Genomic DNA, 15,986 nt, shown 5'->3' with positions numbered 1-15,986 from the left:
ATACAATATGTCAGAAAAAGAATTCAGAATAAGGGTCATACAGTTCATAAACCATATGGATAAAAAATCAAAAAGTTATGCAAGAATCAAGAAGAAATGGGTGAAAAAATCAACAACTTATGTAAGAATAAAGAAGAAATGAAGAGTGATATAGCTGCAGTAAAAAACACCATGGAAAGTTTCAACAGTAGACTAGGTGAAGCAGAGGACTGAATTAGTTAATTAGAAGATAGGGAAGCAAAACAAGCCCAAACTGAACTGCAATTGCAGAAAAAAAATTAAAAGACAGGAGAAGAGCCTAGGGGAGCTTTGGGACAACATAAAATGAAGCAACATGTGAATAATAGGGGTGCCAGAACAACAGGAAGAAGAACAAGGATTAGAAAACCTATTTGAAGAACTGTTGTCTGAAAACTTCCCTGATGTGGGGAAGAAAAAAGTCACACAAGCACAGAGAGCCCAAAAGAAAATGAACACAAAAACACCCACACCAAGGCACATCATAATTACAATGGCAAATGTTCAGGACAAACAGAGAAACTTAAAGGCTGAAAGAGAGAGACAGAAAGTTACATACAAGGGATCTCCCATTAGATTATCAAATGATTTCTCAACAAAAACACATCAGGCTATAAAAGAATGGAAGAAAATTTACAAAATAATGCAAAGCAAGGGACTGAATCCAAGCATACTCTATCTAGCAAGGATAACATTCAAAATTGAAGAGGAAATAAGAAGCTTCACAAACAAAAAAAGGCTAAGGGAGTTTATCACCACCAATCCAGCAATGCAAGAAATGCTAAAGAGGCTGGTGTAAAAAGAATAAATAAAAAGGTAAGAAAGAACACAGGCACAAAATATAAAAATGGCTACAAACAACTACTTTTAAATAATACCTTTAAACAAAAATGGACTAAATGCTCCAATCAAAAGACATTGAGTGGCTGAATGAATAAAAAAACATGACCCATATATATGCTGTCTCCAAGAAACCCACCTCAGAACAAGAGACTCACACAGACTGAAAGTGAAGGGATGGAAAAATATCTTTCAGGCAAATGGAAATGAAAAAAAGCTGGGGTAGCACTACTCATATCTTCCCAAATAGATCTCAAAGTGAAGGCCATAACAAGAGATAAGGAAGGCCACTTCATAATACTAAAGGCATCAATACAACAGGAGGATATAACCCTGATAAACATATATGCACTCAATGAAGGAGCACCCAAATACATAAAAAAACTCCTGGAAGACAACAATACAATCATAGTAGGGGGACTTAAACACACAACTGACATCACTGGATAAAGACAAACAATCAGCAAAGAAACAGCAATCCTAAATGACTCACTAGATTAGATGGACTTAATTGACACCTTCAGAACTTTTCACCCCAAAGCCACGGAATATACATTCTTCTCAAATGCACACGGGACATTTTCAAAAATAGACCACATATTGGGTCACAGGCAAAGGCTCTCCAAATTCAAAAAGATTTGGAAACAGCCTAAGTGCCCATCAGCAGATGAGTGGATTAGAAAACTGTGGTACATCTATACAATGGAATACTACACTGCTGTAAAAAGGAAGGCTCTCCTACCATTTTCAACAGCATGGATGGATCTGGAGAGCATTTTTCTAAATAAAATAAGCCAGTCAGAGAAAGATAAATATCACATGATCTCACTCATTTATGGAATATAATCAACAAAATAAACTGAGTAACAAAAACAGATCTAGAGACAGAGAAGCATTGATCAGACTGTCAAACCCCAGAGGGAAGGTAGGGGAGTGTGGGGGTAAGGGGGAAAGATCAACCAAAGGACTTGTTTGCATGCATATAAGCCTAACTAATGGACACAGACAACAGGGGGGTGAGGGCATAAGTTGGGGGGGCGGGTTGGGGTGTTATGGTGGGATAAGGACACATATGTAATACCTTAATCAATAAAGAAATTTTAAAAAACAGAAACAGAAATAAAGTAATGAAGGAAATAACACTTAAAAAAGGAAGCTATGATGACAATACCTCATCAAATAGATAATGTCAATAAAGATAAAAGTTATTTTTTAAGAACAAAATAGAAATTCTGGAGTTGAAAAGTAGAACTGAAATGAAAATTTTACTACAGAGGCTCAATGGTAGGTTTAAAGCAGCAAGAGAAAGAATCAATAAAATGGTGAAAAAATACAGAAGCCAAATGGAAATAAGCAACTCAATCCAAAATAGCAGTAGATTAAGTGAAAGCTACACTGACACTTTCCCAGGGTCAAACTGGAATTATAACTAAAATACAGGAAAAACATCTGAATAACCAATTTACTAGCTGGAGTGAAACCTGATAAACAGAGACATCCAGTGAAGACCACAGAGAGACTGGTAGAAAGTGGAGCTGCATGTAAAACCAGGCTGGGCTCCCACAGACAGCAGCTGAAAGTCTGGAGGGATATCTTAGTTGTGGATGGTTCCCATTAAGAACTCTTGGGTCTAAACCCCAAGCTGGGGCCCCAATCCCAGAGCACCAGAACTGAGAAAGGTGACCACATAACACCTTGCTGTGAAAAGCAGTGGGGTAGCTGTCTGACTGGAGACTATGGCTGGAAATACAGGCACTCTATTAAAAGTCCAATGCACAAAATTTTGTATGCAGTCACTCATATTGAGTTTTTGAGAATGAGAGAGGGCAGAGTGGACTAGGGATCTGCGAGAAGAATCCAGGTTTGGGGGGTCTCAGAGGTTGTTACTCAGAAGGCAGCCACCCTGTATTCCTATGCTGTCATTCCCTCATACTGCAGAGGACATCTTTCTTAAAAAGACATTTACCATCCAGGCAGCTTTTGCATCAGGAGGAAACAATTGCCCCACCCAGTTGGAAAACCTCTCACCCCACCCTGTGGAGTCTACAACTTGCTGTGGTCAATAGTCTAAGGCAAATTAAGACTCTGAGAATAACAATCAGACTGCAGGCAGAGGCAGATCTCTGGAGACTTTGAGACTTAGCCTGATCTCCTTCTGAACCTGTGGTTATGAAAACCAGATCTTGTTGCATATCTTGGTCTGTTCCAAGGGCACCCAGACCCAGCAGTGGGAGCCACATGCTGTGGATTGCTAATAGCTCCTAACAGGGTACTCAGGGCCAGTCACAATCAGCTTCTGAAATTGTCCTGCACCATAGACTTGGAGTCATAGCAGATCTACCTAATACACCGACACAAACAGAGAACCAAAATGGGGAGACAAAAAAATACAAGCCCCAAATGAACAAACAAGGGAAATCTACAGAAGAGCTAAATTAAATCGAGATGGGAGATTTATCAGATATAGAGTTCAGAATCATGATTACAAGGATGCTCAACAGATTGAGCAAAGATATAGAAATCATGATAAATGACCGTTTGGAAATGAAGAATGACATAGCACTAAAAAAAGGAGCACATTGGAAGGAATACACAACAGATTAGAGGAAGTACTGGATCAAATCAGTGAGTTATAAGACACAGTAGAAAGCATCACTCAATAAGAGAACCAAAAAGAAAAATGATTTAAAAACAAGAGGACAGCTTAAGGGAGCTTTGGGGTACTATGAAACATAATAATATCTGCATCATAGGAGTGCCAGAAAGTGAAGAAACTGAGCAAGGGCTAGAGAAACTGAAGAAATAATGGCAGAAAACTTCACTAACCTGGAGAAAGAAAAAGTCACACAAGTTCAGGAGGCACAGAGTGTCCCAAGCAAGAAGAATCCAAAGAGGCCCACACCCAGATGCATCATAATTAAAATGCCAAAAGTTAAAGACAAAGAGAGAATCTTATGGGCAGTAAGAGAAAAGCAATTTGTTACTTACAAAGGAGCTTCCATAGGTTGTCAGCTGATTTCTCATCAGAAACTCTACAAGCCAGAAGGGAATGGTATGAAGTATTCAAGGTAATTAAAAGCAAGGATCTGAAACCAAAACTACTATGTCCAGTAAGGCTATCATTCAAAATAGTGTAATAAAGAGCTTCCCAGGCAAAAAAAAAAAAAAAAAAAAAAAAAAAGACTAAAGGAGTTTATTACTCCCAAACCAGCATTGCAAGAAATGCTAAAAGAACTGCTGTACTAACAAGAAGAAATAGCCCAAACAGAAGTTGGACATAAACTAGGAACCAGGAGGTCATGGTTCAATTCCTGGTCAGGGCACATGCTTGAGTTGTAGCCTTGATCCCCAGTAGGTGGCATGCAGTAGGAAGCTGATAGATAATTTTCTCTCATCATTGATGTTTCTATCTCTCCCTCTCTATTCTTTTCTGAAATCAATAAAAATATATTTGTTAGACAAAGAAGAATAAATAGAGAGAGGAAAACATAGGCATAAAGATTTAAAATGGCAATAAATAAGTTCCTATCAATAATAACCTCAAATGTAAATGGATTAATGCTCCAATGGAAAACATAGGGTAGCTGAATTGATAAGAAAGCATGACCCAAATATATGCTGTCTACAAGAGAACAAAAGACTCACAGAGGATGAGAGTGAAGGGATGGAAAAAAATTTTTCCATGAAAATGGAAACAAAAAGAAAAACCTGGGGTAGCAATATTAATATCTGGAAAAATAAACTTCAAAATGAAGGCCATTACAAGAGACAATTCAATAATAATTTTGTGTATTTCAATATCCCACTTTGGATAATGCATAAAGCAACTAATCAGAAGGTCAACAAAGATGAGATGTGGTGATCAATAGGTCTAACACTAGAACACTCCACCCAATAAAACCAGAAAACACATTTTCTGCCAATCCACAAGGAACATTCTCCTAAATAGTCCATGTATGAGGCCATAAAATAAGCCTCAATAAGTTTAAGAGGCTTGAAATCATACATCATATGTTCACCAGGCAAAATGAAGTGAAGTTAGCAATCAGTAACTGAAAATAAACTGATAAATGAAAGAATACCAGTATATCAAAAGGAAAATTATCAACACTTTGAGATGAATAGAAATGAAAAACAACATAGCAAAAGTTACAGGTGCAGCTAAAGCCACACTTATAGGAAAATTTATGTCTGAAAATATATGTAGCTATATTAAACAAAGAAGAAAATCTCAAACCAATAACCTAAAATTTCAAATTAAGATGGTGATTAAGGTAGCAAATGAAACTTAAAGCAATCACAAGAAGAATATAATAAAGAGTATTACTGAACTAGAGAATATAAAAATAATACAAAAAACCAAAATAAATAAATAAATAATGCTTGGTGCTTAGAAAATATCAACAATTGAAAAATATTTAGCTAGTTTTACCAAAAATATATAGAGAATTACTGAAATCAGGAATGAATGAGGAGGCATTATTACTGAGTTTATGGAAATAAAACAATTATATGGAAATATAAAAAATCTTGTTTCCCAAATTAGATAGCATAGATAAAATGGAAAAATTCATAAACTACCAAAATTGACTCAAGAAAAAATAGAACACCAAAATAGACATATAATGCATAAAGAGATTAAATTACTAGTAAAAAAAAATTACCTACAAAGTAACACTCAGGCCCAGATGGCTTCACTGGTGAATTCTACCAAACATTTAAGAAGAAGAATATCAATTCTTCACAAAATCTTTCAAAAAACAGAAAAGGAAGAATACTTTTCAACTCATTCTATGATGCCAGTATTGTCCTGATACCAAACCAGAAAAAGACATCACAATTAAAGAAAACTACATATCAATATATCCTATGAATTTGGATGCAAAAATCCTCAACAAAATACTAGCAAAAAGAATCCAGCAACATATTAAAAGGAGTTTATATCGTGACCAAGTGGAACTTATCTCAGGAGTGCAATATTGGTTTAACATTCAGAATTCAGTGTAATAAACCCTATCAGTAGACTAAAGAAGAAAAATATCTGATACTCTCACTGGATTTAGAAAAAGCACTTGACACAATTGAACACACTTTCATAATAATAAAAAATTCTGTGAACTAAGAGGATAAAGAAACTTCTACAACCTGCTAAAAGGAATTTATGAAAATTCCACAGCTAGTACCGTACTTAATGATGACAGGCTGAAAGCTTTCCTGCTAAGATCAGAAATAAGATATCTGCTCTTGTCACTTCATTTCAACTTTGTAAAGGAAGTTTAAGTAGGGCAATTAGGCAAGAATGGACTGTTCAAAAACAAGAATGGGTTGACATCCGTAAGTCAGTCCATGTGATACACCACATTAGCAATATAAAAAGATAAACAAAGAAAAAGCATTTGACAAAATGCAACATCCTTTCATGATAAAATTTCTGAACAACCTGGGTAGAAAGGGAATGTTACCTCAACATAACAAAGCTCACATCTGACAAGCCCACAGTTAGCATCATAAGAAAGGCCATATATGACAAGCCCACAGCAAACATCAAACTTAGTGGAAAGGAAAAATATAAGGATGACCACTCTTACCATTTTTATCCAATGTAGTACTGGTAGGCCTCCCCAGAGCAATTAGGCATGAAAAACAAATAAAAGGAATCCAAATGAGAAAAGAAAAATTGTCTTTAGTTGCAAATGATGGCATCTTATTTACAGAAAATCTTAAAGACTCTGCCACCCCCTTCAAAAAATGAAAATAAAACCTGAGAAATGAAAAGTAATTTCAGTAAATCTGAAGGACACAAAATAAATATGAAAATATAAAAAAAATCAGTTGCTTTTCATACACAAATAGTGATTTATCAGAAAAAAGAAATTAAGAAAATAATCAAATTTACAATAACATCATAAAGAATAAAATACCTAGAAGTAAATTTAACCAAGGAGTTGAAAGGCCTATATACACTTAGTGGCCAAGTTATTATGACCACCCCATTAGTTCTTCGTTGGGCCACCTTTTGCTTTCAATACTGCGGCGATTCTTCTTGGCATTGACTCCATGAGATGTTGAAAGGTGATGCGAGGAATCTGACACCATGCCTGATGAATAGCACTGTCCAGGTCTGTGAGATGTGATGGTTGTGGAACCAGCTGCCTGATGGCTCTTTTAACTTCATCCCACAAATGCTCAATTGGATTGAGATCTGGTGATTGTGGGGGCCACCTAAGCAAAGTAACGTCTTCCTCATGTTCTTGAAATCATTCCTGCACAATACGAGCACCAAGGCATGGTGCATTGTCTTGTTGGAAGAAACCATCTCCATTGGGATACGCCATCAACATGATAGGATGAACTTGATCAGCAACGATACTTAGGTATGTTGTGCTATTCAGATGTTGTTCCACACGAATTAAAGGGCCCAAATTATGCCAGGAAAACATGCCCCAAACCATAACACTGCCCCCACCAGCTTGAAGGGTTTTACTCATGCATGTGGGGTGTATGCTTCCCTATTTATAATGGTCTGGCCCTCTAGCAACTTCAGCGTGAAATTATAGCTAATTTGCCTACAAATGTCAGGTGGTCATGATAATCTGCCCACTCAGTGTATTGAAAACTATAAAATAATGATGAAATAAATTGAAGAAGAAACAAATAATTGGAAATATATTTTGTGCTTATGGATTGGAAGAATTAATATTTTTCAAATGTTCATACTAATCAAAGTAATCTACCGATTCAACACAATTCCTACCAACATAACAATGGCACCCTAGCTGGTTTGCTCAGTGGTTAAAGTGTCACATACCTCAATTTCAGGCTCAATCCCTGGCCTCAGTTGGCGCGTGTGCAGGAGGCAACAAATTGATATGTCTCTCTCACATTGATGTTTCTCTCTGTGTGTCTCTCCCCCTCCCTTACACTCTCTCTAAAAATGAATGGAAAAATAATATCCTCAGATGAGGTTTAACCAAAAAAAAATTCCAATGGCATTTTTTCACAGAAATTGAAAAAAAAAATCCTAAAATTTCTATAGAGACACAAAAGTTCCCGAATAACTTAAGAAAGAATAACAAAGATGGAGACATCACACATCCTAATTTCAAAATATATTACAAACTTGTACTAATCAAAACAGGGTGGCATTGCCATAAAAAACAGACACATAGATCAATAGAAAAAACAGAGACCCAGAAAGAAATGGTTGGTTAATTTATAACAAACGAGTCAAGAATATACAATGGAAAAACGATAATCTCTTCAATAAATGTTTCTGGGTAAATTGCATAGCCATGTGCAAAATAATGACATTGGACTCCAATCTGACACCATACACAAAAACCAACTCCAAATGCAGTAAGACTTGAACATATGTCCCAAAACCATAAAATTCCTAGAAGAAAACAAAAGGGTAAACTTTTTTACATTGGTCTTGGCAGTGATTGTTTGGATTTGAAACCAAAAGCAAAAGAAAATAAGTGGGACTCCATCAAATAAAACAACTTCCACACAGCAAAGGAAACTATCAACAAAATGAAAAGACAATCTATAAAATGGAAGAAAATATTTGCAAGTCATATATAAGATAAGGAGTTATTAGCCACAATATATAGGGAACTCATATGAGTCAGTAGCAAAAACAAACAAAAACACACACACAGAGAAAAATCCAGATTTTTTAAAAATGGGCAAAGGAACTGAATAGAATTTTTCCAAAGAAGACATACAAATGACCAACAGGAAAAGGTGCACAGCATCACTAATGATCATGGAACATGCAAATCAGTGAGATATCACCTCACATCTGTTAAAATAGATGTTATAAAAAAGGACAAGGCATAGCAAGTATTGGTGAGGATGTGAAGAAAAGAGAATTCTTATACACTGTCAGCAGGATTGTAAATTGGTGCCCCCACTATGGAAAACAGTATGGAGAGTCATCAAAAAATCAAATGTAGTACCACCATATGATCCATATGGACATCTATCCAAAGGCAATGAAAACAGGATCTCGAGGAGACATGTGCATTCTCATGTTCATTGCAGCATTATTCACAATAGACAAGATACGGAAACAACCTGAGGGTCTGTCTATAGATGAATAGATAAAGATAATGTGATGTGATTTGAGATATATGTGAGAACAATTTGAAACTTGTGAGACACACACACACACACACGCACACACACACTAGAATTTGTGCACTCAGGGGAGAGAGGGGGTCCCTCAGCCTGGCCTGTGCCCTCTCGCAGTCTGGGACCCCTCGGGAGATAATGACCTGCTGGCTTAAGCCTGCTCCTGGGAGGCAGAGGGCAGGTCCAATCCCTAGGTGCAGCCCCTGGTCGGGCTCAGAGCAGGGCTGATTGGGGAGTTGGGGCACCACCCCCTGCCATGCACAGAGCAGGGCAGATCGGGAGGTTGTGATGCCACCCCTAGTCACGCTCAGGGTCGGGCCGAATGGGGGGTTGGGGCACTGCCCCCGTCACACTCAAGGCAGGGTCGATAGGGAGGTTGCGGCGCAGCCCCCTATCATACACAGACCAGGGCTAATCAGGGGGTTGGGGCGCTGCCCCTGTCACGCACAGAGTAGGGCCGATAGGGGAGTTGGGGTACCGCCACCTGTCACACACTGTTGCGGTCCTGCTCACTCCAGCTCTGAGATCCCGGCTGGCTGAAAGCAGGGATCTGCGTTTGTTCTATAATTGAAACAATGTTGCGGTCCTGCTGGCTGAAAGCAGGTTTCTGGGGTTTTGTTTAGCTTCTATATTTGAAACAATGTTTCTTAAACTGCAAGCTCAGAGGCCAGCAAGGCAGGCGGGGAACGTTGGCTTCCTCCGTCACTGAAGCAAGCAAGCCTCCTGCTCGCTTCAAGCTGCCTGGCTGCCGGCCACCATCTTGGTTGGCAGTTAATTTGCATATTGCACTGATTAGCCAATGGGAAGGGTAGCGGAGGTATGCCAAATTACCATGTTTCTCTATTATTAGATAGGATATATATATATATATATATATATATATATATTATAGTATATTTACAGATGTTAGTACATGAAACCAATAATACAATAATTAATAAGTAAATATGCAAAAATAAACTCACAGCTATAAATCTACTCTTGCCCACCCACATGTGTTGTGTGTGTGAATGTGTGTTCAGTCATAAGAATAAGAAAGACACCTTTTCATTTCTTTCCATTTGCAGATGAACCTAGAGTGCATTTGCTAAGTGAAATAAGTCAGACCGAAGATAATAAATATTATATGATATCACTTTTTTTACTTTAAGAATCCAAACTCATAGAAATGGAGAGTTGAATGGTGGTTACCAGGGGCTGGCAGATGGGGAAATGGGGAAATGTTGGTCAAACAATACAAACTTCCAGTTAGAGATGAATAAATTCTCGGGATTGAATACACAGCATAGTGATTAAAGTTAATACTTGAATGTTGCTAAGAGAGCAGATCTTAAATGGCATTGTTATAGGATTCCAGGGCAGGAGGAATAGGGAAACTGAGACAGGAAAGTTAAAACAAGGCCAAATAGTGTGGGCAATTTGAAGCCAGCTTGTAACTAACAAACTATTATCTTACCCAGCCAAGGACACAGAGCAAATGCTTAAAAACTCTCCCTAAGGAGAGAATGCAGAAAGGAAAGGGGGAAAGGGCCATTCTACTTGTAAGTCAGCAGTCTCAGAGCTTGGCAAGATAAAGTTGCCAGGTACTTCTCATGAATTTTGGGAAGGCCACAAAAAAAATATTTTTAAAGGGGACCTTGAGAATTAATCTGTACTAAAATATTCAGCAGAGGAATTTTGAAGCAGAGGTTTTAAATTGATTGAGAATAGAGACACAAGGGGACTGCACAGTAAGCACCAGGTAAGCCTGGAAGCTCAGGAGCTACACAGTAAGCGCTAGTTAAACCTGGAAACCCAGGGGGTTACACAGTCTCCTCTATTCTCTTTGAGATGGGACCCCAAGATTCTCCATTGGGAGGCATTTTAAAGAACTGGGACAACTTTGACCCTCAGATCCTAAAGAGGAAAAGATTGGTTTTCTTTTGTGGTACAGCTTGGCCCCAATATAAAGTAGGAGATAGGGACGTTTGGCCTGGAAATGGGAGCCTAAATTATAATACAATCTTGAAATTAGATTCATTGTGTCGAAGGCAGGGCAGGTGGACTGAAATACCTTATGTCCCAGTCTTTATGGCCTTGAGAAATAACTCCAAATTATACCAGAGCTATTAGATAGATCCTGCACTCTTAGCAGTCATTGTAAAGAAGGAATTAAATCTTGAGAGTGAATGCCTGGTTCCACCCATAGTGCCTCAACAACCAGCTGCTTCAGAACTAGCACTGCCCTATACTGAATCAACCAGTTGGGGGGAAGATAAAGCAAGAAATTTACAAGGAAAATTTCCTTTGAGAGAAGCCCCAGGAGAGAGGGGAATAATAAGAATTCAGGTTCCATTCAACATGTAAGACTTAATAGGCATAAAGGACAGTTTGGGGAGTTTTACAGGTGACCCTGGAAAACTCATCCAATAATGGAGGAAGCTCACCTTATGACTTATCTTGGAGGGATATTAATCTAATCCTCCAAGAAGCCCTGACCACCTCAGAAAGTAATAGTATTAAGGAAAAGGCACACTCAAGGGGCAAACTCAGTGAGCAACAAAGCCCCATTAAAGCAAGTCCTGCTCCATGGGGTGTCTCCTGCACAGCAGCTCTTCCACTGTAGACACAGCTGGTCCTCAGAGCCAATTGGCCTGGAGGTCAATTCCTCCCAGTGACAGCAACAGCAATCAAGGCTCAGCTACAACAACACTGTGCACATAGCCCACACAGGGGTGCACCTAGAGGGCCCAGCTCATGTGACTGCAAAGCTGAGCCACTGGGCCCAAAAGGACACCTACTACACAGGCCACTCTACCAGTGGCCCTTTACAAAGAAAAATTTGGTTGGTTTTCTGAGGACTATAGCAAATTCACACATGATTTTAGTCACTTGACATTGACTTATAACTTAACAGAGAAATTTACAAATTGTTCTCCTCCATTGCTACACTATAGATGAAAAGCACCATATAATAGAAGTTATAAGGGCTTATGCTAATAAAATAATTGGCCATCATAGTGAACATCACATATACAGACCAGGAGGAGAAACAATCCTAAATCAGAACCCTAATTAGGTGTATCAAATAAAACAATTAAGGACAAAAGGTAAAGAACCCCTAGACCCATATAGTTAGGGGAAAAGGACTCTAGTCAAGCTATGCCAAAAACCTCAGAGTCCTAGGTGTTTATGTAACCCATAGGTCTCATGAAAATAAAAACTAAACCTAAAGAAAATGTTACAGGATTACTTCTCTCAAAATAAATTTGTTTCTTAATGGTTCCCACAGGAACCTCAACCTGGGACCTACTCTTGTGAACCCATCAAGGACCTCAAGCCATTTTTTTTTTTTTGGTTAATCCTCAATGGAAGATATTTTTCTATTGATTTTTATGGAGAGTGGAAGAGATAGGGAAAGACAGAAAGAAACATCAGTTTGAGAGAAACACATTGATTGGTTGCCTCCTGCACATGCCCCAACCAGGGCCAGGCCAGGGAGAAGACTGCAACCAAGGTATGAGCCCTTGACCGGAATCGAACCCAGGATTCTTTGATCAACAATCTGACACTCTATCCACTAAGCCAAACCAGCTGGGGCCGCAAGTTCCTCTTCATGAAACAAAAACCTGTTACAGATAAGTAATATAATGGCTGGGCACTAATATAATTTTCCACTGGCTGCCGCTTCTTCCCTGCCCTGCACGGCTTCTCTTATCACAGCTGAGGGTTGGGCAAAAGCTGCCTGGTTCTCTGATCATGCCTGGGAGTGGTGCAAAGGCAGCCCCAGTTCTTGCCTGACTCTTGGGTTTCCGATCACCATTCTTCCGTCCTTCCCCTTTCGCCTCCCAGCATTGCACTTACATATGCAAATTAACCACCATCTTTGTTGGTGGTTAACCACCATCTTTGTTGGCAGTTAATTTGCATATCGCCCTGATTAGCCAATGGGAAGCATAGCGAAGGTATGGTTAATTACCATATTTGTCTATTATTAGATAGGATATATATCTTTTTCCTCCATTTTTTAATTTTTTTAATTTTTTATTATTGAAAGTATTACATGTCACCTTGCCCCACACTTGTCTTTTCCCAGCTTGCCCCCACCTCCCAGCCCCAGCTTCATTTCCCTATTGTCTGTGTCCATTGGTTATGCTTATATTTATAGAAGTTATTTAGTTGATCTCTTCTCTCTCAATTGTCCCCAGCCTTCACCCACCCTCTCCTGCCTTCCCTCTAAGGCAGTGGTTCTCAACCTTCCTAATGTCGTGACCCTTTAATACAGTTCCTCATGTTGTGGTGACCCCCAATGTCATTGTTACAAATTAAACATAATTAAAGCATAGTGATTAATCACAAAACAATATGTAATTATATATGTGTTTTCTGATGGTCTTAGACGACTCCTGTGAAAGGGTTGTTCAACCCCCAAAGGGGTCATGACCCACAGGTTGAGAACTGCTGCTCTAAGGTTTGACTGTCTGTTCTATGCTTCTATGTCTCTGGATCTATATCTGTTCATCAGTTTATTTTGTTCATTATATTCCACAAATGAGTGAGATCATGTAATGTTTATCTTTCTCCAACTGGCTTATTTCACTTAGTGTAATGCTCTCCAGGCCCACCCATGCTTTCGCAAATGGTAAGAGTTCTTTCTGTTTTACAGAAGCATAGCATTCCATTGTGTAGATGTACCACAGTTTTTTAATCCACTCATCTGCTGATTGGCACGTAGGCTGTTTCCAAATCTTAGCTATTGTAAATTGTGCTGCTATGAACATAGGAGTGCATATGTCCTTTCTGATTGGTGTTTCTGACTTCTTGGGATAAATGGCAGTTCTATTTTTAATTTTTTGAGGAAACTCCATAATGTTTTTCACATTGGCTGCACCAGTCTGCATTCCCACCAGCAGTGCACGAGGATTTCTTTTTCTCCACATCCTCACAAGCACTTGTCATTTGTTGATTTGTTGATGACACCTATTCTGACAGGTGTGAGATGGTATCTCATTGTCATTTTGATTTGCATCTCTTGGATGACTTTGAGCATGTTTTCATATGTCTCTTGGCCATCTGTATGTCCAGTTTTGAAAAGTGTTTATCTCCTTTGCCCATTTTTTTTATTGGGTTGTTTATCTTCCTTTTGTCAACATGTATGAGTTCCCTATAAAATTTGGAGTTTAGGCTCTTATCTGATATAACATTGGCAAACATGTTCTGCCATGCAGTGGGCTTTCTTGATGTTTTGTTGATTTTTTTTTTTTCTGTGCAGAAGCTTTTTATTTTGATGTAGTACCATTTGGTAATTTCTCCTTAGTTTCCTTTGCCCTAGAACAGTGATGGCGAAACTATGACACGCATGTCAGAGGTGACACGTGAACTCATTTTTTTGTTTGATTTTTCTTTGTTAAATGGCATTTAAATATATAAAATAAATATCAAAAATATAAGTCTTTGTTTTACTATGGTTGCAAATATCAAAAAATTTCTATATGCAACACGAAACCAGAGTTAAGGTAGGGTTTTTCAAAATGCTGGCACGCTGAGCTCAAAAGGTTCGCCATCACTGCCCTAGGAGCTGTATTGGTAAAGATAATGCTATGACATATGTCTGATATTTTTCTGCCTATGGATTCTTCTAAGATTTTTATGGTTTCCCATCTTATATTTAAGTCCTTTATCCATGTTGAGTTTATTTTTGTGATAGTAGGTGTAAGTAGGTGGTCTAGTTTCATTTTTTTCCATGTATCTGTCCAATTTTCCCACCACCATTTATTGAAAACACTGTCTTGATTCCATTGTTGGTTTGCTCTTGCCTCCTTTCTCAAATATTAATTGAGCATAATGTCTTGGGTCTATTTCTAGGTTCTCTGTTCTGTTCCATTGGTCTATATGTCTGTTCTTGTGCCAATACCAGGCAGTTTTGAAAATAGTGGCTGTGTAATAGAGTTTGATAACTAGTATTGTGTTTCCTCCAACTTTGTCTGTATTCCTCAAGATTGTTGTGGCTATTCAGGTTTTTGTTTTGTTTTGTTTTTAAATTTCATATGATTTTTTGTAGAGTTTGTTCTAGATATGTGAAATATACCATGGGTATTTTAATGGGGAGTGTATTAAATCTATAGATTGCTTTGTGTAGTATGGATATTTTAATGATGTTGATTCTACCAATCCATGAACACAGAATATTCTTCCATTTGCTTATGTCTTCCTCTATCTCTTTTTTCAAAGTCCTACAGTTTTCTGAGCACAGGTCTTTTAACTCCATAGTTAAGGTTATTCCTAGGTATCCTGATATTTTTGGTGCAATGGTAAATGGTATTGTTTTTGTTGATGTTTTTTCCCTTTCTGTGAGTTCATTATTGGTGTATTAAAAGCCATACACTAGGTGTTGATTTCTTATCATGCTACATTCCCGAATTCATTTATTAAATCTAGTAGTTTTTTGATGGAGTCTTTAGTGTTTTCTATGTACAATATAATGGCATTTGCAAATAAGGACAGTTTTACTTCTTCTTTTCCAATTTGGATGCCTTTTATTTCCTCTTCGTGTCTGATTGCTATGGCTAGCACTTCCAGTACTATGTTGGACAGGAGTGGTGAGAGTGGGCACCCCAGTCTTGTTCCTGTTCTTAGGGAAAAAGGTTTTAGTTTTTGCCCATTGAATATGATATTGGCTGTAGGTTTGTCACATAAGGCTTTTATTATGTTGATGTATGTTCCCTCTATTCCCACTTTGCTGAGATTTTTTCTCAAGAAAGGGTGTTGGATTTTGTCAAATGATTTTACTGCAGTCTATTGACATGATTATGTAATCTTCATCTTTCAGTTTGTTTCTGTGATATATAACGTTTAATGATTTGTAGATATTGTATCATCCTTGCAACCCCGGAATAAATCCCACTTGGTCATGGTATATGATCTTTCTAATGTAATACTGGATCTGGAATGCTGGGATTTTGTTGAGGATTTTAGCATCTCTGGTCATCAGAGATATTGGCCTGTAGTTCTCT

The 15,986-nt window shown here is 38.1% G+C and overlaps 2 protein-coding genes across 5 annotated transcripts in view; one reads left to right on the top strand and one right to left on the bottom strand.

The window, feature by feature from the left end:
• LOC132242638 (GTPase IMAP family member 6-like) overlaps positions 1–15,986 on the bottom strand; it is a 464,769-nt gene that overhangs the window by 324,363 nt on the left and 124,420 nt on the right. The gene's annotated exons all lie outside the window — the stretch shown is intronic.
• Positions 1–15,986, top strand: part of LOC132242655 (GTPase IMAP family member 7-like) — a 235,691-nt gene that overhangs the window by 141,169 nt on the left and 78,536 nt on the right. The gene's annotated exons all lie outside the window — the stretch shown is intronic.

The sequence above is a fragment of the Myotis daubentonii genome, chromosome 10 (genome assembly GCF_963259705.1).
Source record: "Myotis daubentonii chromosome 10, mMyoDau2.1, whole genome shotgun sequence".
Taxonomy (NCBI): domain Eukaryota; kingdom Metazoa; phylum Chordata; class Mammalia; order Chiroptera; family Vespertilionidae; genus Myotis; species Myotis daubentonii.
Note: the sequence above shows the minus strand (reverse complement) of the source record. Positions and strands in the feature narration are given on the sequence as shown.